Consider the following 27960-nt stretch of genomic DNA (forward strand, 5'->3'; position numbering starts at 1 on the left):
GTCTACTTAGACAGAAATTATTATAAGGGGGGAATCTCACTGCAACCTATAAGTTGAAAGGGCTAGATAGAGTGGATATGGATGGGATGTTTCCTATGATGGAGCCTAGGAGCAGAGGGCACAGCCTCACAACAGAGGGACGTCCATTTAGAATGGAAATGATGAGGAATTTCATTAGCCAGAAGGTAGTGAATTTGTGGAAGTCATTGCCACAGGCGGCTGTGGAGGCCAAGTCCCTGGGTGTATTTAAGGTGGAGGGTGATATATTCTTGATTAATCAGGGCATGAAGGGTTACAGGGAGCAAGCAGAAGAAAGGGGTTGAGAGGGAAATGGATCAGTCTGATGAAATGGCGGAACAGACTCGATGGGCCAAATCTTCTGCTCCCATATCTTATGGTCTATGAGAATGGTGGTTGTAGGAAGGACAAGCAACCAAACCATGGCATTGTAGTCCTAAGGTCAGATGGGGGGTGGTGAAGAAAAGAGAACTATAGTTGTAATTGGGGATAGTATAGCCAGAGGAATAAACATAATTCTCTATGCTAGGATTGAGAATCCCAAAGGCTGTGCTGCCCGGGTTCGGAACTTTTCATCCAACCTGTAGAGGAACTTGAAGTGGGGAGGGAAGGAACTAGTTATTGTGGTTCACGTGGGTACCAAAGGTATTGGAAGAATAAGGAAAGAGATTCCGTTGCGAGAACTTGAGCCGCTAAGCAGTTAATTGAAACGCACAACCAAAAAGGTAATAAGCACCAGATTATAGACGATAGACAGATTGTTACATGAGCCTTGTGCAAATTGGCATGGTGTCAATAAGAGTAGAGTTAAATGTCAAAGATTGGTGCTGGAGAAGTGAGTTTGAGTTCGTGGAACACTGGCATCATCAGTGTGGAAGGGGGAGCTATTCTGATGGCACAGGCTTCACTTGAACCGTGCTAAGATCAAAATCCTTACTGTGGATAGGGCTTTACACTAAATAATAGCAGGGTGAATTCAACAAATTGAAAAGTTATTGATAAAGTAAAAGGGAAGGAGTGTGCAGGAGAGGTTACCATATAAACAAAAATAAGACAAAGTTGAGAAAAGGATAATAATTGAACTTCAGGCAACATGGAGACAAATTTGAGAAGGGGGTGGTGACAAGGAAGCTGTAATATTTGGATGCACACAGTGTACAAAACAAGGTAGATAACCTTTTAGCACAATTAGAACTTGGCAGGTATGACATTATATGACAGAGTTGTGGTTGAAAAAAAGATCATAGCTGGAAGCTAAGCATCCAAGGATACACATCCTATCAAAAACACGGTCAGGTGGGCAGAGGGGATAGGGTGACTTTGCATCCAAGGGGATGCAGGTGGGCAAAGGAGATGGGGTGACTTTGCTTCCAAGGATACACATCTTATCAAAAATACAGGTAGGTGGGCAGAGCTTTGATAGTAAAAGATGAAATCAAATCCTTAGCAACAAGTGAAATAAGATAAGAAAACGTAGAATCCTTGTGGGCAGAATTAAAAAACTGCAAGGGTAATAAGACCCTGATGGGAGTTAATTCCAGACCTCTGAGCAGTAGCCAGGATATAGGCTACAACAGCAGACTGAAAAGCCATGTAAGAAAGGCAATGTTGCAGTGGTCGTAGGGATTTCAATATCAAGAAGATTTGGAAAATCAAGTTGGTGCTGGACTCCAAGAGAACAAACTTGTAGAATGCCTATGAGATGGATTATTAAAGCAACTTGTGGTCGATCTCACTAGGGAAAAGGCAATTCTGAATTGGGTGATATGTTATGAACCAGATCTGATCAGGGAGCTGAAGGTGAAGGAACCCTTGGGAGTCAATGACATAAATGATAGAATTCATCTTGCAGTTTGAGAGGCAGAAACTAAAATCAGATGTATAGATGTTGCAGTTGAGTAAAGGTAACTATAGAGAAAAGAGCTCACCAAAGTTGATTGGAAGGGGACCCTACAGGGATGATGGCAGAGTAGCAATGACAGGAGTTTATAGGAACAAATCTGAAAACATGGATCATTTGCCCCAAAGAAGGAGCAGCATTTTAAAGGGAAGGTTGCAGATCTGTGGCTAACAAGGGAAGTCAAAGACACAGAAGCAAATGAGAGGGCATACAATATTGCAAAAACTAGCAGAAACTTGAGGATTTGGAGGCTTTTAAAAACCAACAGAAGGGAATTAAAAAGGCAACACGGGGACAAAAGATGAGAAGAAGTAAGCTAGCTAGCATTATAAAATAGGATACCAAAAGTCTTTTTTTTACATTTATAAAGAGTAAAAGGGAGGTGAGTGTGGATATTGGATCTCAGGAAAATGATGCTGGAGAGGTAGTACGGGGAACAAAGAAATGGATGATGAATTTGATAAGTATTTTACGTCAGTATTCACTGTGAATGACACCAGCAGTAGACAAGATATTTGAGAGAGTCAAGAGCAGAAGTGAGTGCAGTTGCTGTTACTAAGAAGAAGCTGCTTGGGAAGCTGAAAGGTCTGAAAATGGATAAGTCACTGGTACCAGATGGTTTATCAGGTGTGGCAAATCTTTTTGAAAGTGTGAGTCCAAATTGGTGCCAATCTTCTTAAAAACACATACTCTTGCATACCATGGTAATTTTGAGCAGAGTTGATCTTTGACTAATGAATTAATAACAAGAATTATGGACTTTTTAAGTAAAAAGGATGTGTCCATGCTTATTTACATGTATTTATTGTTTTACTATTAATAGAAGTACTTATAAACAGAGACAGAATGAAATAAGTGAAACATTTTAGAAAGTCTGTTCAAAATTATTAATATTAAAAAGACAATTGAAAAATAACATCATTTCTAAATAGCATTGTTATTATAAACATTTACCATCCAAATAGTAATATGTTTACCAGGTCCATGAGGATTTCAAAATCTATCATTCAACATAACACGTTCTCACAACCATCAAGCTGGTACTAAGCTGGCGTGAGACATTTCCTGCAAAAACGTCTTACTGCTGTTAGGTTGTAACAAATTAATTGCGGCTTCATTTGGCTGTAAAGATAATTACTATGTATTTTTTTATTAAGGGTGGGATTTTAAGAATTGAGAGGCAGCACTGCATGTCACATGCCAACAAAATTTTTGCATGTGCCATCTTGGACACACGTGCCATAGCTTCACTCACAACACGCTGGAAGAACTCGCAGGTCGGGCAGCATCTGTGGAGGCTTGCTGCCATAGTTTCATCACCCCTGCATTACCCAGTGTTCTGAAAGAGGTGGCTGAAGTAGTTGTGGAGGTATTGGTAGTGATCACTAGAGTCAGGAATGGTTCCAGATAACTGGAAAATCACAAATGTTACTCCACTCTTTAAGAAGAGAGGGAGACAAAAGACAAGAAATTATAGGTTGGAACCTGACTTCAGTAGTTTGGAGATGTTGGAGTCCATTGTTAAGGCTGAGGCTTCAGGTTCTAGGAAGCACATGATAAAAATAGGTCAAAATACACAGAGTTCCCTTAAGAGGAGATCTTGCCTGACAAATCATTTGGAATTCTTTGAGGAAATAAAAGGCAGGATAGACAAAGGAGAGTCAGTGGATGTTGTTATTTGGATTTTCAGAGGCCCTTGACAAGGTGCTGCACATGTTGCCTCTGTACAAGATAGGATAGAAAGGTACTATCATGGGCTGGCAGAAGGCAAAGACTGGGAGCACTGTAAAGGGGCCTTTTCTGTACAAGATAGGATAGGAAAGGTACTATCATGGGCAGAAGATTGGCTGGCAGAAGGCAAAGGCTGGGAGTACTGTAAAGGGGCCTTTTTCTGTACAAGATAGGATAGGAAAGGTACTATCATGGGCTGGCAGAAGGCAAAGACTGGGAGTACTGTAAAGGGGGCCTTTTCTGGTTGGTTGTCGGTGGCTCGTGGTGTTCTGCAGGGTCGGTGTTGGATCTGCTACTTTTCGTGTTATATATTAATGATCCAGAAGATAGAATTGATGACTTTATGTGGCCAGGTTTATGGAGGATACAAAGGTAGGTGGAGAGGTAGTAATGCTGAGGAAGCAGAGACTTGAGCAGAATGGAAGACTGGGATTACAAGTGGCAGATGAAATACAGCACAGGGAAATGTATAGTCATGCACTTCAGTAGAGGAAATAAAGCTGCAGACTAATTTCTGAATGAGTGGTGAATTCAGAAATCAGAGGTACAAAGGGAATTGGGTGTCCTAATGCGGGGTTCCTTTTAGGTTAACTTTCAGGTTGGGTCAGTAGTAAGGAAGGCAATTGCAATGCTAGTAACCATTTCAAGAGGACTAGAATATAAAAGCAAGGATGTAATGCTGAGGTTTTATAAGGGGTTGGTCAGACCACATTTGGACTATTGTGAGTGGTGGATGCTATATCTAAGGAAAGATGTATTAGTATTGGAGAGGGTACAGAGAAGGTTTGTGACAATGATCCTGGCGATGAGAGGATTAATTTTTGAGGCATGTCTGATGGCTTGTACTCATTGGAGTTTAGAAGAATGAGGGGGTATTTCACTGAAAGCTACCAAATATTGAATGGCTCAGGTGGAAAAATTGTTTCCAACATCAGAAGAGTCTAGGAGCAGAGGACATAACCTCAGAATAAAGGGATGTTCCTTTAGAATAGGGATGAGGAGTAATTTCTTTAGCCAGAGGGTGGTGAATCTGTGGAATTCATTGCCACAGACAACCATGGAGGCTGTTATTGGGTAGATTGAAAGCAGAGGTGGTTAGGTTCTTGATCAGTATGGGTGTCAAAAGTTACGGGAAGAAGGCAAGAGAATAGGATTGGGAGGAAATACATAAGCCATGATCAAATGACAGAGCAGACCCAATGGGCTAAATGGCCTACTTCTACCCTATGTCTTACAGCGTTATGGAGACCACATCAGGAGCACCAAATGCAGTAGACCAGTGAACCTGGAATGACTCCTTTCTGTCCCTGGATGGTGGTGAGGAAGTGAGGAAGTCCGCTGTGAGGGCAGGGGGAAGAGTCTGAGGTAAGGGAGCAATGTGTCTGGAAGGATGAGTAGAGCAGGCAGTCACAGAGGGAGGGGTCCTTGCAGGAGGCAGAAAGAGGTGGGGAAATGTGGCTGGTGGTGGGACTTCATTACGGCTGGCAGAAAGGACAAAGGATGATGTACTGCACGAGAGGCTCATAAGGTGAAAGGTGAGGAGTGAAGAATATCTGTCTCTGATCTGACTGGGTATCACTGCAGATCAGAATCTGGTAAGTAAAAGAGAGGAGAATGGAGTAAGTATCAGTGCTGAAACCTGGGATTGGATCAGGAACCTTTAGACTTTTCACCTAATGCTCTCCAGCTGAGCTATTTCAGCTACCACTATAATAATTCCTGATTATTTAAATCTGGGTTCTGCCAAATGTCCTGATTGATATATTCTGGAAATTCAGGTAAGAGCTCGGTCTGTGTTTGTAAAGTTTCTCCTTCTTGATCTTGGGATTTATTTTGGACACAGACCCGAGACTGCCAGTGCTCCCTGGATATTCCACGTAATCCAATATTCTCATGTGATTGGTCTATGGGCAACAAAGAGTCAAATTCTACCATCATCCGTACATAGTCCGAGCAAGAAAACTGAAGCATTTCAAGGTAGGTACAGAATGCCATGGTACCCAAGGGCATCGAGTTAGAATCAGTCTCTGTGTTGTAAACTACCTGGATATTTAACGTTGATATATTTTCTATTAGGTGACTTTGGTAAACATTTGTTTTGCAACAGCAAGGGACAGGGATGGTCTGAGATGTCTATGAATTCACCTTTGTCAATATCTGGTTGCTCAATTATTTGAGGATAAAACACAAGACACTCTTGCTTTTTATTATTCCACGTTGTCAGGACTGCAGGGTAGTGAGGCCTGGGGGCACAGATGTACCTGTATTTAAAGTACAGATATATTGACAGTGCAACCAGGGCGAAGATCCCACCGGCCCAGCGGATAATCACTGATTGGATGGTTCTAGTTCTTGGCTCTGTGGATTAAAACACAGATAAAGCAAGCATGTTAACACAGTTTAAATATTATAGGAGTGTATTTATGTGAATAGCAAACATCACGGTGCTCACCTGCCAATGTCACACACTGCTCCCTGCTTAAGTTGCCAACGTTATCATTAAACGGAACCTTTGTTTGAATGGAAACGCAGTAGGTTGTTCCAGGACTTAGATGCTGGATCTCAAAGGTGTTGTTGTTTGTGATGTAAGTCCTCTGATACTCTACATTGACCTGGTTGTTTCAGAATGAGTAATAAAGCTTCAATCAGTTGTGCATGATTTGATAGGAACAGAGAATAAACCACAACGAAAGGCTCTCACCTGACCCTGGGCTTTGACAGACAAGATTATATTATATTTTACTTCAGGATATGTGTCTTTCACTGACAGGCTTCCATTGACTGCTATGCAGGGAGCAATCAACTTAACCAAAACAGACTTTTCTGAGGCGATCACTTCAACCTTTGGAGGCCCGATAACAGCTAGGTGAAAAATGAACATGAATTCTGCTCTTACAATAGTTTGTACAGTTAGGTTAGTCAATGTGAATACTACAAACTAAAGAAGAAATATTGTTATTTAAATATCTATCAATTAATATTCAGCTTTATCAAGTAATCAGATTGTCAATATGCAGTTGTAGCCGTAATACAATACTATTCAGCAGATTATTTGATCTTAATCACATACATAAAGATTCTACCAAGGAATCTGAACCAATTCAACACAACACACTAAAAGTTAGTTTAAGGACAATAAGACCAGACAGGTGATGGTCTCATTAACTATGCAACATCTGACACAATGTTAACCTGTTAGTGACAGGAATGTAAAATATTCCAGCATCTGAAGTTACCTTTCCTTAAGGTTTCTAATTTTCTATTTTAAACTTCTGAAAAGCAGCATATTATTGGTACAAATTAATACGCTAATGGTTGAAAGAATGATTATGAAATGCAAGCTGTCTGTATAAAATCTTCGCCCAGTTCTCTGGACTCCCCAAAGATAGATTGATGGAAACTGAGCAGGCAATTGAGCAATACCTTTAATGAATGAGTCATGTTAAGGTAAATACTGTATTAAAATCCTCAGAAGTAAGATCCTTGCTTGTGCATAATAGGCAGTTACAACTAAAAAAAAGGACAGAATAAAATGTTATGTCCAGCTTTACAGTTCAGAGACATATACTTACTGTCTCTTATTGGAGAAAATGTCTCACTCTGTGTCCAGTCTGATAATCTGTTAAATGAAAATGCTCTTACTCTTACAAAGAAGATTTCAAAATGTTGTCTTGTCTCTTCTGTAAGGTCACAGTAGGTTACCCTGATACCCCAACATTCTGTTTTGTTTGACCATGGCTGTCCATACCTATAATTTGAAATGGCAGTGATTATTCCCTTGTAAATCACTTACTAAAAATTATTAAATCGAAGATCCTTAAAGACCTTGATATTACTCCTACTTTTATCAGTTATATTAAAACACATACTGTTTGTGTTGTACAAAGAACATGATATTTTCTGTCCCATTTTCCAGTTTCCAGTGAAGAACATTGTGGAAGTTTCGGGATATGAATTTTACATCCTTCGGTGCTCCAGATTCTGAAATGAATAGACATACAGACATATATCTTTTAATGATTTGCTGATCGTTAGGATCCCTAATGGTCATTGACTACAGTCAGTCTTTCTATTCTATATTGGCATTTAAATTATATCCTGTTGATTCATTTTAGATACAATTTGAGCAAGTATTTGAGAAAGATATTCCAGTCATTTGATACCTTTATGTCAATTTGTAGATACATTGTGCACCCCAGATACTGCAACAGATCAGGGAACATCTTCACAACTAATCTGGAACTGACTGAAATAATAAGTCTTAATACCATTATTACAATACTTAACAAACATATTGTACAGAATACACAGTTCCATTATCAGACACGCTGTGATTTTAAGTTTAACAAGTGACGATGCTAAATCCAGCTCTTTGATCTTTATTTTCACTTCATTCTGATTGGTGTAAATGAAATAAATAATTTCCATCTTGGCCATTGAGATTAAACATTTAACAGCTGACAATTCTACACAAGTGTTTCTTGGTATCCAAACAACGACTGATAAAATTAATTGGCATTAACAGTGGCAGAACTGAGATTATTCTGAAAGAGAATAATGTAAAGGAGAAGGGCAATAACAATTGTCATAAAACCCCTTGGAGACAGACAAAATAGAATTGGAATACAAATGTGCTGTAGGTTTTTTAATATTATAAAGGATTACTTACCCTCACTGATAATTGTTTCCGATAGTAATAAGAGCAATGAAAACAAGCGCCTGTCTTGTGCTGCCATCTTTACATTCTACAGCAGGCAAAGTAAGAACAAAGAATGTCACCTTCTCCCATTAATGAACAATTGATTTCATCTTCTTTGTTCATGAAATGTCTGATTGCTTCCTTTTTCACATTGTTGTCAAATACAAAAGGAGGAACTAGAATGCAATGTCCTTCTGCCTTCTGCCCACTAACTTGCTGATTCTTCTCTCATGGTGACAAGCAAACTCTGTGCAAGGCCTGAAATGGAGGCATGCTACACACACACAAAATTGGCTCCAGAATTCCATTAAGTGTGACTTATGTCGAGGATACTTCCGGGATTGTTACATAGAGGAGGGGCAAGTGGTGGGATTGAAGTGGATTACGATCGGAATTCATTATCACCACATAAAGCAGGGGTTCCCAAACTAGGGTCCACGGACCCCTTGCTTAATGGTTTTGGTCAATGACATAAAAAAGGTTGGGAACCCCTGATATAAAGATGGTCAGCATCCCAAATCTAGCCCTCTCCCACCCATTCCCATATCCAAAACTCAACCCAGAATAGGCTCTGGCCAAATGTCAAGCTCATGATATGAACTGCCATTTACGGTAGTGATTTCATCTGACTCTACCCAATGCTCCTCTCCACATCTTCAGACACTCTCACCATTGCTCGACAAATTCTACAACAGCTCTCATGTTTAAACACATATTCCACCTTCAATTCTCATTGCCATTGCATTTCCTTAATTCCCACAGCATCTACACCATTTAGTTACAACAGGTGTTGTCCCATTGCCATCACTTTAATTCTCCATCTCACTCCATCTTATCGATCCGTGGTCCTGTTCTGATCTACGGATCTGTGGCCTCATACACTGTCACAATGAGGCCCAACACCAGCTCGAGGAACAACACCTCACCGTTCATTTGGATTTGTTGCAGCCCTCTGGACTTAATATTGAATTCAACAACTTCAATTAATTTAATTCTGGTCTGTAACTGTAGTTTTGTGTCCTGCCATCTACAACGGGATCATACCACTAAGCACATCTTTCCTTCCCCCCCCCCCCCACCTTCCACTTTCCATAGGGATCACTCCCTACATGACTTCCTTGTCCATTCATCCCTCCCCACTGATCTCCTTCCTGGCACTTATCTCTGCAAGCAGGACAAGTACTATACCAGCCCCTACACCTCCTCCCTCACCACCATTCAGGGCTCCAAACGGTTCTTCCAGGTGAGGCATCTGCAAAAGATGAAACAGTCAATTACCCTTCATCAGAAATGATAAAGAGCAAAATCAGATTAAATCAGGTAGCAGAGAAGGTTGTGAAGGTAATGAGTGGATCAAAGAGAACACCTGAAAGGGAGACAAGACGTCATCATATAATGGATGGTTAACCTCCTGTGTATAATATGCTGCTAATGCTGTGTAGTCTGGGCAGGACTGTGCAGTCTGCTTTAACAGAATATGTACAGTGCTTTTTGTTTACCAAGAATGCGAAGCAAACATGATCCATCCTGATACAACAAAAAGGCAGCACAAGTTATCTAACGCTGGATAAAGTTGAAAAGGAATTCATGTTTGAATAACTTCTTGGAGCTTTTGGAGGATGTAACATATAAATGGATAAGGAGAATCAAATGGGTATGGTTTTCAGAAACCAAAAGCCCACATAAAATACTACAGTGCAAAATTAGATTTCTTGGTATCGGAGGTAATTTATTGGCATAGATTGAAAACTGTTTGGCAAGCAGGAAACCGGGAATAGAAATATCCACTACTCTCCTGACATAGGTATTTATTTTCAGGATGGCAGTTAGAAACTTCAGGGACCAATGCCTGACCCATGACTGTGTTGCCACGCACAGCTTCAATCTGCCGAACAAATTTACAGATGTCAATGACATTGATAGGCCTTATTTCCAACAATGATGAGACAGCTACAGAGGAGAAGGCAATGTCCTGACACAGTGGTACCAAAAAACCAACTTCTCCCTCAGTGTCAAGAAAACAAAGGAGCTGATCGTGGACTACAGGAGGAATGGAGACAGGCCAGCACCTATTGACATCAATGGGACTGCAGTTGAGAGGGTGAGTAGTTTCAAGTTCCTCAGTATACACATCACTGAAGATCTCACCTGGCCTGTACATACCAGCTGAGTGGTGAAAAAAGCACAACAGCACCTCTCTCACCTTAGACAGCTGAAGAAGTTCGGCATGAGTCCCCAGATCCTCAGGACTTTCCACAGGGAAACCATTGAGAACATCCTGACTGGCTGTGTCATCGTCTGGTACAGGAACTGTACTACCTTCAATCGCAGGGCACTGCAGAGAGTGGTGCGGACAGCCCAGCGTACCTGTGAAGGTGAACTTTCCTCTATTCAGGACAGTTAAAGCAGCAGGTAAAAAGGGCCCAGAGGATCATCAGGGACTCCAGCTGCCCCAACCACAAACTGTTTCAGCTGCTTCTGTCTGGCAAACGGTAACGCAGCATTAATTAAGGTCAGAACTGACAGGCTCTGGAGCAGCTTCTTTCACCAGCCGTCAGATTTATCAAAACACATTGATCTGATTGTGTACCTGACTGTACATTGATCTGATTGTGTGTCTGACTGTACACTGATCTGACTGAGTGTCTGACTGTACACTGATCTGACTGAGTGTCTGACTGTACACTGATCTGATTGCATGTCTGACTGTGCACTGATCTGATTGCGTGCCTGACAGTACATTGATCTGATTGTTCATCTGACTGTACACTGATCTGACTAAGTGTCTGATTGTACACTGACCTGACTAAGTGACGGTGCACTGATCTGATTGCGTGTCTGACTGTGCATTGATCTGATTGTGTATTGGACTGTACATTGATCTGATTGCGTGTCTGACTGTACATTGATTGTGCATCTGACTGTACATAGATCTGATTGTGTAACAGACTGTACATTGATCTGATTGCGTGTCTGACTGTACATTGATCTGATTGTGCCCCTGACTGTACGCTGATCTGATTGCATTTGATTGTGTATCTGACAGTACATTGATCTGATTGTGTATCCAACTCTACATTGATTTGATTGTGCATCTGACTGTTCACTGTTCTGATTGTGTGTCTTACTGTACACTGATCTGATTGTGTGTCTGACTGTACACTGATCTGATTGTGTGACTGTGCATTGATCTGATTGTGTATCGGACTGTACATTGATCTGATTGCGTGTCTGACTGTAGATTGATCTGATTGTGCGTCTGACTACACTGATCTGATTGCACATCTGACTGTACACTGATCTGATTGCGTGTCTGACTGTACATTGATCTGATTGTGTAAAAGACAGTACATTGATCTAATTGTGCATCTGACTGTACGTGGATCTGATTGCGTGTCTGACTGTTCACTGTTCTGATTGTGTCTGACTGTACACTGATCTGATTGTGTCTGACTGTACACTGATCTGATTGTGTCTGACTGTACACTGATCTGATTGCATTTGATTGTGTATCCGACAGTGCATTGATCTGATTGTGTATCCAACTCTACATTGATCTGATTGTGCGTCTGACTGTACATGGATCTGATTGTGTGTCTTACTGTACACTGATCTGATTGTGTATCTAACTCTACATTGATCTGATTGTGCGTCTGACTGTACACTGATCTGATTGCGTATCTGACTGTACATTGATCTGATTGTGCATCTTACTGTACACTGATCTGGTTGAGTGTCTGACTGTACACTGATCTGATTGTGTACCTGACTATGCACTGTTCTGATTGTGTGTCTGGCTGTACATTGATCTGATTGAGCGTCTGACTGTACACTGATCTGATTGTGTACCTGACTATGCACTGTTCTGATTGTGTATCTGACTGTACATTGATCTGATTGTGTATCTGACTGTACACACATGTACACAAAACAATTATCAGTACAGTCTTAGTGTTTGGGCAATACCCTCCCACATTTCCCCTCTTTAATGCTTGTACATTGCAATGGAGACGCGACATAAAAATCTTTACTCCCTTGGATGCAAGAAATAAAGTAAATTCTAAATTCTACATTCTGGGTCTCAACTAATCGTAATGTATCTTACGATAGGAGGTTACGTAACATCCATGCCAGGATCACCAGACTCAAAAACAGTCATTTTTCCCCAGCAGTAAGGCTGATCAACACCTCCTCCCACTAATCCACACCCCAACCACTGCTACTTTATCATTTCCTGTCAGTCATCTTATGGACAACCACTCTTGTACCTAACATCACTTTACAGACATACAATTAATCAATGTATTATGTATTTACATTTATTGTTTTTTAATTACTGTGTTCTTTTATCTTATTGTGCTGCTTCAGATCCAGATAAACAATTATTTTGTTCTCCTTTACACGTGTACTGGAAATAACATTAAAATAATCTTGAATCTATATAATATTGGAAGGAAGAACGAGTTTGCTGAAGACACTGAACTAGGTGGACTGTGAATTGTTTAGAAAATGCAGAGAAACGCCAAGAGCAAGTGGGCAAGACAAAGCCTTACAATGAGGATTCCACTACAGAGAGGGAAAGAAAATGGCACCTTAACTTGTGCTGGACTTGGGAGGCGATGGCGAACAAAGAGAATTGAGTGTTCTTGAGAAACAGTTACTGAAAGCAAACAGGCAGAGCTAGCAGGTGATCAAACAAGAGGGCAAAGATGAAAATTTGCAAATGCAGGAAATCCAAAGCAAAACACACAAAATGCTGGAGGAACTTGGCAGGCCAGGCAGCATCTATGGAAATGAGTAACCAATTAACCTAACACTCTGTGACCAGTTAACCTGATACCCTGTGACCAATTAACCTGATACCCTGCAGAAGATGGGAAGAAACTGAAACTGGAGCATCTGGAGTAAACCCCTCACGGGGAGGAGACACGAACTCATTACAGACAGTGGTGGGTTTGAACCCGGTTGCTGGTGTTTTAATAGTGTTACACTCTGCTGCTGTGCCACTGGAAAGATTTTGAGGAGTCTGGAGTCTTACAGTACGTGCTGTAAATATCTAACCTCTCACTTGCTCTTGTGGTTAATCCTATTAAGATTCTAATCAATACTGACTGCCAGCAACTAGTGAATAAAAGCTGTCCCCACTAAATTGGCAATGGGCAGAATCCTGAAAAAGCAGTGGTAAATTATTACCAGGGATCGTGCTTGGCGATAGGGATAGAAAAGAAATTGGATCCATTCTGAAGCAGAGTTATTGGTAGCCTGAAGAATAGGAAGTGGGCCCGAAATTAATCGAGTGTGCTTCTGAATGAACCATGAGATGAAACTGTTGAATAAACACTTCTTGTAAATATATTAGTCATGGGATGAAATGCTTCAAATTTAATTTTATTGTGTACATTACTTTTAAATCCACTATGTCTAATTGACTATTGGAAGTATAAACCTTGACAAAAGGCCTCTGCTCCACTTCATCTGTAGCACAGTCAAAATGGTCATCTATAAATTAAATTTCAATACAGGTACTTTGGTTAAAATACAGACTTTTCCAGTAAACTAATATTAAATATAACTGAACTGAACTTCAGCTGTTGCCAGTACATTTCCTTTGTTGATAAGAATTTGTAAACAATTTTCAATTTATTCCTTTGTGGGTTTGATCATAAAGTTGATAAAAGTATATTAAGCCAGTCCTCCTCCACATTACCTTCCGATTACGACTTCTTATTGGATGTCTGGGCAGTAAACAGAAGTTTTCACTTTGTTGCACTAACCCATTAATTAGATTAGAGAGCAATGAAAAAGAGCAATTGTTTCATAAATCAGAGCCTGCTAATAGAAACTGAGGGTAGAATTTTCACAGATGTTTCCTGACCTCCTGTCATAACTTTGATATAGACAATGAAAGTGGCAAATTCAAAGCAATTAGTATCATCGCTGTCAGAAAAGGATTGAGAGTGCAGATAAATTGAAATAAATTGCTGAGTGTTTTACAAAGCAAAATGACTATTGATGCCCGCACTATATTAAGTTAAAAGGAAAAAAAAACACCCAACCAGTCCAAAAAAATTATGCTAAATCTTATTTTCTTGCCATTTAGATGTTCTATGACTTACCCTGAAATGTTGTCACACATTTCTTTCTGCTATATTCACTGGCTTTGCTGAAAATGGAGATCTTAATCTGGGCACATACACAGTAAGTCATTTTTTGTTTCGGGTTCCGTATGTTTAAGGTGATACCTGTCACCATGTACAATTCAGATCTCTGTACAAGATAAGAAGTTGTGTGTCATTTGAAAAGTGCGCCAAGATCCCCACTCTCGTTCTTGTACGAATTGCCATCCCATCTTTGTTCTCCGGCTCCCTGTCTGGGAAATGCTTTGTTTTACTTTAGTGATGGATGACTGACCCTATATTACATATATATCTTGCAGAGACTCTATCGGAATCAATAAACGTTGTGTGTCTTCCTCTATCAGTCTCTTGTACTGACACTTACAGATTGGCTTAAGGTAGAACTTTTTCCCTGCCATGCATTATTACAGTATGTTAATTTCTGAACCTATCACTACACCGTTAGAGCAAAGGAACTGGATTTAGAACATTCACCCCTACCCCACCCCCTTTTTTGCTTACTGTGCCATTTGATTGAATTATAGCTGATCTGTCCATCCTTCCAACCTCGGTTCTATAGCCTTAGTATCCTTGCCCGTCAAAAATTTACAAATTGTACATTGGTATTTCCTGAGTTCCAGCAACAGATTTCATCGAAGAATTTTACGTAATGGTCGAGATCACTGAAATGAAACACAAGCATGACAAATTATTCAGTTGTGAAGGAAAGTACTTCTCAGGCTGTCATCAGAATGTCCCACAATCAAACTAATTCACAGCTATAGCAGAGTATAACTGATAGAACAGTTCCCCTTTCCAATTTTGTCACAAAACTGCAAATAAACATGAAGATCTACAAAACTATATATTTGTTGTGTTTAATTTCCGCTTACTGTTATAAGTAGTTGTTTCACTTCCACTAGTTCTTTCCATTGAAATGGATAATTTTATTTATTTATTTATTTCAAAGTACAGCACAGAATAGGGCCTCCTGGCCCCTCGAGCCGCATAGCCCAGCAACCCCCGGTTCAGCCCTAACCTAATCACAGGACAATTTACAATGACCGATTAACTTACTAACTGGTACTGTACATCTTCAGATTGTGGGAGAAAACTGGAGCACCCAGAGAAAACCCACAGGTTCCATGGGGAGAGCGTACAGACTCCCTACAGGGGACGCCGGGACCGAACACCAAACTCCGACGCCCTGAGCTATATAGTATCACGCCAACCGTCACACTACCATGACACCCTTTGTTTTCTTCCAGCTCACATATCTGCCAGGAGCAGTAAAATTGACAGCTTTTGGAGGGGCACAGTGAATATAAGGTCAGAGATGTGAATACATTTACAACTTGATGGTCCTGTGTCAGGAGGGGGTAAGTTAGCCTCAGAAGGGGCCATGCTAGCCTCTTGAAATGGTCAGGCTGGAACACAAAAATTGAAGGCCTCATGCTGACCCCTCCATTCAGTAAGATCATGACCAAACTTGTACCCACTTTCCTGCACTAATATAACAGAATAAGAAGTCAGGAATTTGTAAACTGGCAGTATGTCATTCCTACAACACAATCGTATGCTCTCTGATCCTAGGCCATGCTTTTTTGACACACTGGTTCTGTCCAACAAATCCTTTGCTTCCACACAGTGTATCAGATGAAGCCACTCTCAAGGGAATTAAAAAGTGATAGCTGCTTCATGGCAGAGATTTAGACACTGGAATGCCAGTATCACAGACATTCCTTTAACAGAATTGTTGGTGCACTCCTACCATATGGACATAGCTTTAATCTTACATTGTCTACCCGGTTGCCTGAAACCTCTACCAGATATTCAAGGTCATTGTATATTTTCTCCAAGGTAATCCAGGAGCCATTTTTACTTCTGAAAGGTGATCATGGAGTGAGCAGTTTCACCAGCATTGATCTTGCCTGGGATATGAGTTTAATCCTTGGTGGACCAATGGCAGCTAATGATGAGACAAAATATGGCATAAAGTGAAAACAGATGATTGTAATCAAATACATCTTACATGATTCAAACCACACATGAATTCTTGTTCAATATAATTATCATAATGGTAGCAGAAAGGCAGAGGTCCCATTTTATTTATTGAGACTTTCCAAAGATTCAGCAGCAAACTGTATGGAGTTTCTAAAAGCAATTTATTTTATCTAACGCTTACAAAGTACAATGGAGACAAGCCTATGTTTTTCTAAATGACTGGCTGGTGTGTTGATCCTTCTCTGGATTAGTTTTAGGATTTATAAAAGCAAATTAAAACCAGAATTGGTGCAGTCAACGGCAACACACACAAAGTGCTGGAGGAGCTCAGCAGGCCAGGCAGCATCTATAGAAAAGAGCCGACGTTTCAAGCCGAGACCCTTCATCAGGATTGGAGACTGGAGATGCTTCCAGCATCTGCAGCTTTTCTCGCATTGGTGCAGTCAAACCAGTTTTCTGTCCAGGATAGGCTTTCACTCTCGTTCCATAGTTGATTTTAGTTTACACCCCACCTCTGTCACAGCGTGCACAAATGATAACCCCAACTGAGTTGTGGCTCTTACAGACACTGGCCTATAAATTCTAATGCACCACATTAGATATGCTAAATGGCAACGATCAATTCCGGCATTAGTTCCCCCATGATTCATCCATCAGAAATACTTAGTGTAAGTTGTCAGCATATTAATGAAATTACTCACTTTCCCAAAAAGGTATAATTCTTTCACTCATGGCCCAGTTTGATTGGCTGCTGGCTGTTTGGGCTTGAACTTTAGCAAAGTGCGGCTCTATGAAACGTTTTGTCTCTTGTGTGAGGTCACAAAATGTCTGACTAATCTTCCATCATTCTGTCTTATTATTCCACTGCTTCCTCCATACCTACAATAGAAAAATTTGCTCTGATTCAGGTGCTGGTGAATCAAATAGGGTATGAATCAATTGGATTATTGGCATTTTAGCAGATTAAGAAAGGTTTGAAATAGCAACGAATAAAACCTTGTTTCAGAGAGAACAGAACCAAATCAACTTTGGGGGTTCATTGAATGCATACAGATTTGGTGTCTTTTTTTTGATATTTGCTCTCAACGATGTTGAATTCTGAGAGGTTAGTGAACAGAGGAAGTGGAATAAATTAGCTGGTCAGGGCAGAAATACTGAGTTAAATGCTGCGGATTGTTCCATGACTGAATGAGGGTCTCTCACTGAAGAAGCATCAAGACCGAATATATTGTAATAACTTGATTGATAATTCAGCAGTTGACCGATCTCTAACTGCTTCATCCATTATGGCACAAAAATGTGGCTTAAAATTACCCCCAGTGTGTATGGTATCAGTGAGAATATTACTTTTCATTACCTCAGCATTAGATTATAAAAATATTTAAATGATGAATCTGCTGCAAGTATTAAAAAGCTGAACAAAAACAATGAAAGCTGTTCTCCTCATTCATTTAGAGAAATCTTATCCCATTTTCCTATCAGCTTCCTAGCTATTTCTTAAATGATTGCTACCCATTGATAAATTTTACTCACTGCAGAATATCAGCCCTATAATGTGCAATTTATTTATTTGATCCTGTGCTCTCTTGAGCAAATGAATGGTTCAGATTGAAGACATTTCCAATTGCTTTTTATCTTGTTCACATCTCTATAAATCAGAAATTCAATTTGTCCGGTCCTTCCTCAAACCTCACTTCTCTAATCTCAGATATGACTTTTGAAAGACTATAAAAATATAAGATACTGCAAACAGTCAGCTGGCATGGTGGCATGAGGAAAGGGGAACAGATTTAATGTTTTAACTGCTTTTAGAAGATTAGCTACCCCAAGCCTTCGGGCTTTCCATTACCTATATGATGTATCACTTCCTGACAAAAATGTAGGATACTGGTCAACAGACATCTTCACCTTCCTAGTTTTCCTGGCTGATTTTTATTAGGTTATCATCATGCAAGATTTTCTAAAGAATGTATTCAATCACTTGAATCAATATTTTATCTGGTGCTAGATTAATATGGATGAAATTTTTGTACAGGATCTCTCCAGTATCCATCAACTCCTATAATATTCCCACAGGTTTCATCCTCAATATCTCTACGTAACGCCCATTCCTCTTTTTGAGACCCCAGTAATTGGCTAACATCATCTACCCAGTTTGATTGCTTATAGACTCTATTGGTGTAAGGGTCCTTTTATATTTCGTATTTTGTACTTCCCAGCTTTTCTGGCTACCTTCTCAAAACATACTTTCAAACTCTTCTATTACCTCAGTGATAGAAACAAACATTTTGTATTGCACGATGTAAACTGTGTTCTTCTTATAGCAGCTGCCTTTCTGCCATTGTAGAACATTGAAGACGTCAGTAGACTTGAAGTTCACCTGTCGTGGCTCTGGAATATGACCTGAAGACAAGATGAGAACTGAATATGTTAAATGATGAGACAGTTAAAGAGTACGTATGCTAATACAAGATTTATAGCTATTTTCCGTTGTTTTGTTGATCTCCCAAATTGCCTAGGAAATGTCATTTTATGTTTTGTGAATCTTTGTCATCAATTGCACTTTACGAGTCTTTTGGCTGGTGATCTGTACCTTGCTACTCGAAGGCTGTGCCTATTCTTAGTCTATCTATGTGCATTTGAAATCCCACAAACTCATCAGGATTCATACACCTTGAATGGCAGAGCAGACCACCAATGGTGATGATAGATTAAGCTTGTCTTCTTCTTTAAACATTTTACTGTGTTACACAATCCACAGTTTTTTACAAACAAGTTACACAGTTATTCTTAAAATATAAGAAATATGAGTCTGTTTAATCAGTAAGGTCATGGATGTTCCAGTCTTGGCCTCAAAACTAGTTTCCCCACACATCCCCCCACCTTCTCATATAGCTTGACTCTCCTGCACTTCGAACTTCTGTCAAACTCCATAACTTTGTAATTGTAATAATTTATACTATGTAAGACAGAAGTGAGAATAATTAGGAACATGTTACTTGGGAGATTATATTGAATAAACTTGTTAAGTATCACCAGAGCAGCAAAAACAAGCATCTACACAAGAACTTTCAGTGTATGCAGAATCTCTTGTGTTTAATATTACCAGAGATCGGGTAACAGAAATTTCTCACTAAAATTTTGCTTTGATAGAAAGGTCAATCATCAATATATATATACTATTTATTTAACAAACACTAAATGTTAAAAGATTGGTTTTACTTATTTAGCGTCTTGTTTGTTACGTGTTCTTTAAAGGCACATTAGTAAGATCATAAGATATAGGAGCAGAATTAGGCCATTTGGCCCATCAAGTCTGCTCCACCATTTCATCAGGGATGACCCACTTTTCCTCTCAGCCGCAATCTCCTGCTTTCTCCCAGTATCCCTTCATGCCAATCAAGACTCTGTCAACCTCTGCCTTTAATATGCATAAAGACTTGGCCTCCACAGCTGCCTGTGGCAAAGAATTCCCAGATTCACCACTCTCTGGTTAAAAAAAATCCCTCCTCATCTCCATTCTAAAAGGATGCCCCTCTATCTGCTGTGTCCTCTGGTCCTAGACTCTCCCACCATAGGAAACATCCTCTCCACCCACATCCACGCTATCAAGGCCTTTCACCATTCAATAAGTTTTAATGCGGTCACCCCTCATTCTTCTGAATTCTAGTGAATACCAGCCCAGAGCTCTTCATATGACAATGCTTGCAGGAAAAATGTTACATGCATGCTTATGACAATGTTAATGTTACCCAATAGTATGTTAGTACTTTATAACACATTCTCCAAATTTCCATTGAAAAAAAAATGGGAGCTAGAAAAAAATAATAAACTGAAGTTCAAAGCAAACAGAGGAGCAACTTTCTTAACAACCCACCTCAACCCTCAAGATTCCAGGAGCTTCACAGCCTTGAAGTCTGATGGTTCTTGGGTCCAATCTGATGGATTAATAAAACTCTCAAGGGAAAACTCCAAAATCATGATTCAAAAAAACAGGGAGCATCTGATCTAGTCCTGTAATTCATATGGAGCCTCACTCTACTCCAGATACTCCAGAAAGTGTTTTCGTCTTCCAGTTTATAGGGCAGGATGTTTGTGTAAGGACCTGGGATTGTTCCAATCCATGCTTGTGGGTCAGTGGAGACATGATAGAAAAACACATTTATTTAAATAAACACAAGTGGTTCTGTAGATGCTGGAAATTTTAAGCAACACACACACGCACTCACCCGCCCACCCACACCCAAAATGCTGGAGGAACTCAGCAGCTCAGCCAGCATCTATGGAGAGGAATGAACAGTCGATATTTTGGGTCAAGACCCTTCATCAGGACCTGATTTGGTCTGACCTTTATCATGTCCTTTGTACAGCCAGAGCTGGTTAACTAAGTAATTTTTCCGATTTCATGTGCTTTTGACAACTAAGCAACGCACTGGGGGAATTCAACTAATGGAAAATCATGGCCCATTTGTACAGACTATTTTTAAACCTCACCTGTGGTAACAGTGGCCAGATAAGTTCACCTCAAGCGAGTAAGTTCACGCCAATCTAAGCCACTGGCAAAACCAAACTCCAGTGAACACTTCACCATGGAGGTTTCCTAGGACTCAGTATTTCAACAGACATTAATGAAAATGTCACTCGATTTGCTTACCAGAAACTAAAGAACAAACTAGGTGTGAGAAACTCAGTAGCACCAACAGCTGAATGGAGAATCTTCCCATCTTGCTTCCTCCACTAACAACTTTGAAATGGCTTTTATCAGATAGAAAAGCAGAAATGAAACTATGTAATTTAAAGAATGTTTAAATAAAAGAAAGTTCCCCCTTGGTAGTTGGGATTTATTCAAGCAAAACCACTTCCTACCTCCCCGTAGTTCTGGACAGAGAACCAAAAATGTACAGCACTTTAGGAGTTAGCCGTTGGCCATGGTCTATGGGCTTGTCGTGATGCATGTTTTTCAGCCCAGTCCCACTTTCCAACACTGGGTATTTAATCCTTCAGGTCAGGTTCTAAGGTTCGTGACGAGAATACACATAGATTACGATGTTAGCTGTCCTGTGCTGGCACCAGTGGGATCAGCAGTTGGTCTGCCACCTGTCTTCAGGAGAGAGAGAGATAAGGAAAACAATGGAGCAGCATTTGGAGATGTTAATGAAGGGACGGGAGAGTTTAACGGAAGAAGAGCTGTCAAGATCGGCTCCCCCTTTGAACCCTGAACTGTTTGAAGTGATGGACAGGCGATACCCCATCAAGGGGATAAAAAGGGACAGGTTCGCTAAGGCAAGACACACGACACCTCGAGGTAACGAGACCCTGAAAGCGGTGCATCTCCCACAAGTCAGTGGGAAGTTTTGGAAGGCGGATCGCGGGACCAAGCCATAGACGCACAGGGTGGAAAGGCACGATCAGCGGGAACCTGGTGTGTGTCCGCCCTTGCCTGGGTGCCAGGTTCACCACAGAGAAATAATTGTATCTGGAAACGGAGGGGTCACAGTCGGTGACCTCAGAAGACATCACAAAGGGCTCGCCCAAAAGCTGACTGCGAAGAATATCGAAGGTCTGTGTGTGGAAGCCGTTTGAATATTCATTCATTTTGCTCTCTCTCTCCTTCCCCCCCACTGTCCATCTCCCACGGCAGTGATTACTGCGAACTGAACTGAATTCAATTGAACTGAACTTTGCGTCACTTTGAAACTGGTCATTTACCCCTAGACGATGATAGAGCTTGATTGATCCTGTTATCCTAATTCTGTGTACATGTGTGTTTATCATTGCTGAACTGTTGCATTTTATTATCCTTTTGCTTGTGTTGCTTATTTCTTTAATAAAACTTCCTTAGTTCTAGTAATCCAGACTCCAACTGAGTGATCCATTTCTGCTGGTTTGGCAACCCAGTTACGGGGTACGTAACAGGTTATATCCAAATAGCATTGACTATGATGGGGTTTTAATGTCTCATTCAAATTAATAAGTAATGTATTTGCTGGAAATGGACTCAGTTGTAGAATATTAAGATTTGTCTTTAATAATCAGAGAATTTAGAAATAGTGGCAAAGTGTTTGACAAAAAACAGCTGTTAAGGAGATATCAGGGTCTCAAGTTCAGCCAGCAGAGGCCCGGCTGCTTTGAGGGGCAACTGCAAACCTGAGCTCTGGGGCTTAAGATGATATCCACGGATGATAAAAGTAAACGCCGCTGAGGTTAGACTGGATGGCAAATGTGAAGAGTGGCTGAGAGTCAGCCCTAACAATTTCAGTTAACTCACCTTCTACAGAAAAAGAACTTGTGGTATTCTGCGTAACAAGGAGGCTACAACATGAGATGGATCAGCTGGAAATTTGATCCATAGATCAAGTTTAATCCCAGTAAATGCAAAGTGAATCATTTGGAAGACCAAGGAAGGGTAGGACATAAACAATAAATTGTAGGATCCTGGTATTGTTGATAAATAGTGGAACCCTGGAGTGCAAATCCATTAATCCCCAAAAGTGGCAGCAAAAGGTGATGAAGGAGGCATGGAGGATCCTTGCCTTCATCAGCCATGGCAGAGAATATGAGACAGGACATTGTATTGCATTATAAAGCATTGGTGAACATTGTGTGAAGGATGTGTTTGCTACACTACAGGAAGGAGAAGTGCACAGGAGTTTTTCCAGAACGATGCCTGGAGTGCAGCATTTCAGTTATAAGGAGAATTTGGGTAGGTTGGATTTGTTCTCCTACAGTGGAGAAGGATGATAGAGATATAAAGAATTATGATGGGGATAGATAGGGTGGATGGTAAGAATGCTTTCCATCAAGGTGAGGGTGTGTAAAATAAGAAATCATAGGTGAGAGGCTGGAGGCTTATAGGAGCTACAAAGGGGATTTTTTTTCACAGAGTAGTTGGACTTCAGAATGCATGGCCTGAGGAGATGGCAGATGCGGGTGCAATGTTTATGTAGCTTTTTGATGAGCATTCGAATTGTCAAGACAAAGATGGCTACAGACCAAATGTAGGTCAATAAATACAATGGTTTACAGACGCATGTTGGGTCAAAGGACTATGAGTCCATAAGAACATAAAAAATAGGAGCAGGAGTAGGCCATCTGGCCCATCAAGCCTGCCTCACCATTCAATAAGATCATAGCCGATTGACCATGGACTCATCTACACCTACCTGCCTTTTCCCCATAACCCTTAATTCTCCTTCTATGCAAAAATCTATCCAAACTTGTCTTAAGTATATTTGCTGAGGTAGCCTCCAGTGCCTCATTGGGCAGAGAATTCCACAGATTCACCACTCTTTGGGAAAAGCAGTTCCTCCTCAACTCCATCCTAAATTTAGTCCCCCAAATCTTGAGGCTATGTCCCCTTGTTCTAGTCTCACCTACCAGTGGAAAGAACTTTCCTGCCTCTATCTTATCTACCCCTTTCATAATTTTATATGTTTCTATAAGATCTCCTCTCATTCTTCTGAATTCCAGCAAGTACAGTCCCAGGCAACTCAATCTCTCCTCATAGTCTAACCTCCTCATCTTTGGAATCAACTAGATGAACCTCCTCTGCACTGCCTCCAAAACCAGTAGTATATCCTTCCTCAAGTCAGGAGACCTGAACTGCATGCAGTACTCCAGGTGCAGCCTCACCAGTACCCTGTACAGTTGCAGCATAACCTCCCTGATCTTAAATTCAATCCCTCTAGCAATGAAGTTCAACATTTCATTTGCCTTCTTGATAGCTTACTGCACATGCAAACTAACCTTTTGTGATTCATGCACAAGCACTCCTAAGTCCTTCTGCACAGCAGCATGCTGCAATCTTCTACTATTTAAATAATAATCTGATCTTCCATTTTTTCTTCCAAAGTGGAAGACCTTACATTTACCAACATTGTACTCCATTTGTCAGACCCTTGCCCACTCACATAACTTATCTATATCTCTCTGCAGACTCTCCATATCCTCTGCACAATTTGCTTTTCTGCTCAATTTAGTATCATCGGCAAACTTAGATACACTACACTCGGCCCCCTCTTCCAGATCATTAATGTATATCGTGAACAGTTGCAGGCCCAGCACTGACCCCTGTGGCACACCACCCACCACTGATTGCCAACTAAGAGTTAACACGCATGTACCCTAACCCTCTGCTTTCTATTTGTTAACCAATCCTCTATCCATGCTAATACATCACCCTCAACTCTATACATCCATATCTTATGGATAAGTCTTTTATGTGGCACCTTATTAAAAGCCTTCTGGAAATCCAAGTATATAGTGTCCATCTGTTCCCCTCTATCCACTACACTCACTATATCCTCAAACAACCCCGGTAAGTTTGTCAAACAGGACCTGCCTTTGCAGAATCCATGCTTCATCTGCCTGATGGATCCATTTCTTTCCAAATGCCTCACTATTTCTTCTTTAATGATAGTTTCAAGCATTTTTCCAACTACGGATGTTAAACCAACCGACTTGTAGTTACCTGCCTTTTGCCTACATCTTCTTTTAAACAGTGGCGTGACATTCGCCTTCTTCCAATCCATCAGGACCTGCCCAGACTCCAGAGAATTTTTTGGTAAGTTATCACCAAAGCCTCAATTATAACCTCTGCCATTTCTTTCAGTACCCTGGGATGTATTCCATAAGGACCAGGGGACTTGTCTATCTTTAGGCCCACAAATTTGCTCAGCACTACTGCTTTAGTGATAGCTATTGTATCGAGGTCCTCACCTCCCATCACATCCATATCATCTCTCTTCAGCATGTTAGACGTGTCCTCCACTGTGAAGACCGACACGAAATAGCCACCCAAAGCCTCCATCAATTGCTCCATTCTCGCCCTCCAAGACGATTGTAGAGCAAAAGTTCTAAAGTTACAGTATCCTAATTTTACTCATGACTTTAGACTGGTGGAGTATAGGAAGGATGTGATAGCTCTAGAGAGGCTGCAGGGGAGAATCAACAGAATATTGCCTGGAATAGAGTATTCCAGTTAGGAGGAGAGACTGGAGAAGCTAGATTTGCTTTCCTTGAAGCAGAGGAGTCATGATTGAGAGATATAAATGACAGGGTGCATAAAAACAAAATCTAGAACTTGGAAAATACAGCACAGGAACATGTCTTTCAGCCCACAATACCTGTGCTGACCTGGTGGCAAATTAAATGAGTTATCTGCCTGCACATGATCCATATCTCTCCTTTCTTTGCATGTTGCTATGCCTATCTAGTGGCTTCTTAAACTCCACCCCTAGCAATGCGTTTTGGGCATCCACACTCTGTGTAAATAACTTGCCCCATACACATTTTTTTAAACTTTCCCACTCTCACCTTAAAGCTACGCCCTCTATAATTAGACCCTGGGGAAAAAGTCTCTGACTATCTACCACAATTATGTTTCTCATTACTTTACAAGCCTTTAAAATTCTTGAGAAAACAATCCAAGTTAGTCAAACCTCTCTGCAGGAAACTTTCCCCTTAACCAGAGGGAGACATAACAAGAGGGCATATATAAGAGGGAAGAAACTCAGAGGGGATATGAGGGAGACTTTCTTCACCCAGAGGATGACGAGTGCCTAAAACGTACTGCTGGAAGGACTTGCTGGCATTTAAGAAGTGAGGACTCGAGTTGCTTATCCATTGCAAGGTATGGGCTAAGTGTTGGGAGAGGGCTTTAGTGTGGGTGGGCTCCCACTGGCTGGCTTGAATGTGATGGGTAGAGTGGTCTGTTTCCATGCAATACATCTCCATAGATCTATTCATAATAAAAGCTTCGCAAATTCAGATCAAACGACTCCATTCCCAACAGAACGGAGTAGAAGCCTGGTTTATACAACCAATCTTTCTGATACATCTATAGGATTAAGTATCATTTCCACCCATTGATTTTCACCATTCTGGTGGTTCTTTTCTATCATTTGTATGTGCACATCAGCTGCGCATTTCCAGAACCAGACACATAGCTTATACCACTTTGTTCTCAAGTGTTAGAGATAAGATCGGCTTAGAATTGTCTCAGAGCTCGGTCAATTCAGACAATATCTGAACCTGAGACTACGTCCACACTAGACTGGATAATTTTGAAAACGTCGGTTTCGCATAAAAACGATAGGCGTCCACACCAGGCGTTTTTGAAAATACCTCCATCCACATTAAAACGGGTATTTGGGCGAATCTCCTCCTACTGGGCATGCGCAGGACACATCTACAGAAAACAAGCGAAGAGGAAACGGTATACTTAGTGCACATTTGTCCAGTTACAGACTAGAAAAACTTAAAAGGAACTTGCCAAACGACGGACAGCTGTTGGCTCTCGTGCAGGAGGACTTAAAACTAAAAATCAAATACTGGAGCGTATGGAGGCAACCAACAAGGAGTTCATGGACAGTATGACCCGGCTGACGACGAACATTGAAAAACTGACTAACTCTGTTGCAGAGGGATTTGCAATGATGAGGAATATGATGGCTCCCCCCCCCCCACCACCAGTACTTTTCACCGCCACAATACCAGCCTCACAGCCACTACAATAACTGCACATACGGACACACAGACCCCCCCCCCCCAGTAGCCCCACCAACATCTTCCCCACTCCCACAGAGGGGTCACCCTGGAAACATTTCCTGCAGCCGTAGTCTTTTCACCAATGAAAGGGACAACAGTTTTTTTAAAACCTCCGGTTACCCTGTACACACGACAACACCCAATGGGCGTTTTCAGATTTAAACACTCTGGTGAGTGTTTTAGAAAAGCTCCGTTTTCAGGGGAGGAAAACACTGTTTCAGTGTGGATAGAGGGTCAAAACAAAGAGAAAAAGCTTTGGTTATGGATTTATCTAGTCTAGTCTGGATGTAGCTTGGCAGATTAGATTTAAAGCATTTGTAATCTTTTCTTATTTTTAATGCCAGTTTGCAGTGCATGTTAATTATAAGGTCAATGTTGATTATATGATTCAAATCAATCTTCTTAGGTGCTTAACTATAAATATTCAACAGTAGCTGACGGAGTGAAAAGTTGCCAGAAATTGAATACAGCGGTTTTATTTAAGATTGACAGTTCTTGCCAATGGGTATAATTCTCCCAATTAGTTTAAGTTCCTGCCTCTCTCCGCAGTTCTTTCGGCTGAACTGAAGTGAGTGGGCCTATGAGGAAGCACTTGTCTGGACTGCAGCAGAGCTAAGGGTCTCCAACTGTCCTAATAGTTCCCCCCTTCATTCAGAAAGGTTCATGAGAATATGGACACTGGGTTTTAATTCTGGATTTCCCCAAGCAAAGCACCATTGAGGAAGTGGTTCTCAAATGGTAACTTGCTGACAGCATCTATAGATTGCAGTGCGGGTTAAATTAAACTTCCGGCCTTCTGTGCTTAAGGGCATGGTTTACGGTTAAGGTTCAAATTGGTTTACCTAAAGACAATATTGCCACCTACTGGTAGGATTTGTCTCATAATCACCAGTCACGCCCTGTATGAGAATCAGGACCTGCTGGGTTTATCGTCAAGTATACCA

General features: G+C 40.8%; 1 long non-coding RNA gene and 1 pseudogene across 2 annotated transcripts; one reads left to right on the forward strand and one right to left on the reverse strand.

Moving 5' to 3' along the window:
* Positions 1-13216: 13216 nt before the first annotated feature.
* Positions 13217-22173, forward strand: LOC134359298 (uncharacterized). Of its 2 annotated transcripts, none has more exons than XR_010021082.1 (3): positions 13217-13297; positions 14449-14546; positions 18816-22173. It is a non-coding gene; the product is annotated as an uncharacterized LOC134359298 (long non-coding RNA). The 2 variants fall into 2 exon arrangements; XR_010021081.1 differs by having other exon boundaries at positions 13240-13387.
* LOC134337729 (interleukin-22 receptor subunit alpha-2-like) lies at positions 15128-17753 on the reverse strand (annotated as a pseudogene).
* Positions 22174-27960: the final 5787 nt, after the last annotated feature.

Source organism: Mobula hypostoma, chromosome 2, assembly GCF_963921235.1.
Source record: "Mobula hypostoma chromosome 2, sMobHyp1.1, whole genome shotgun sequence".
Classification (NCBI taxonomy): domain Eukaryota; kingdom Metazoa; phylum Chordata; class Chondrichthyes; order Myliobatiformes; family Myliobatidae; genus Mobula; species Mobula hypostoma.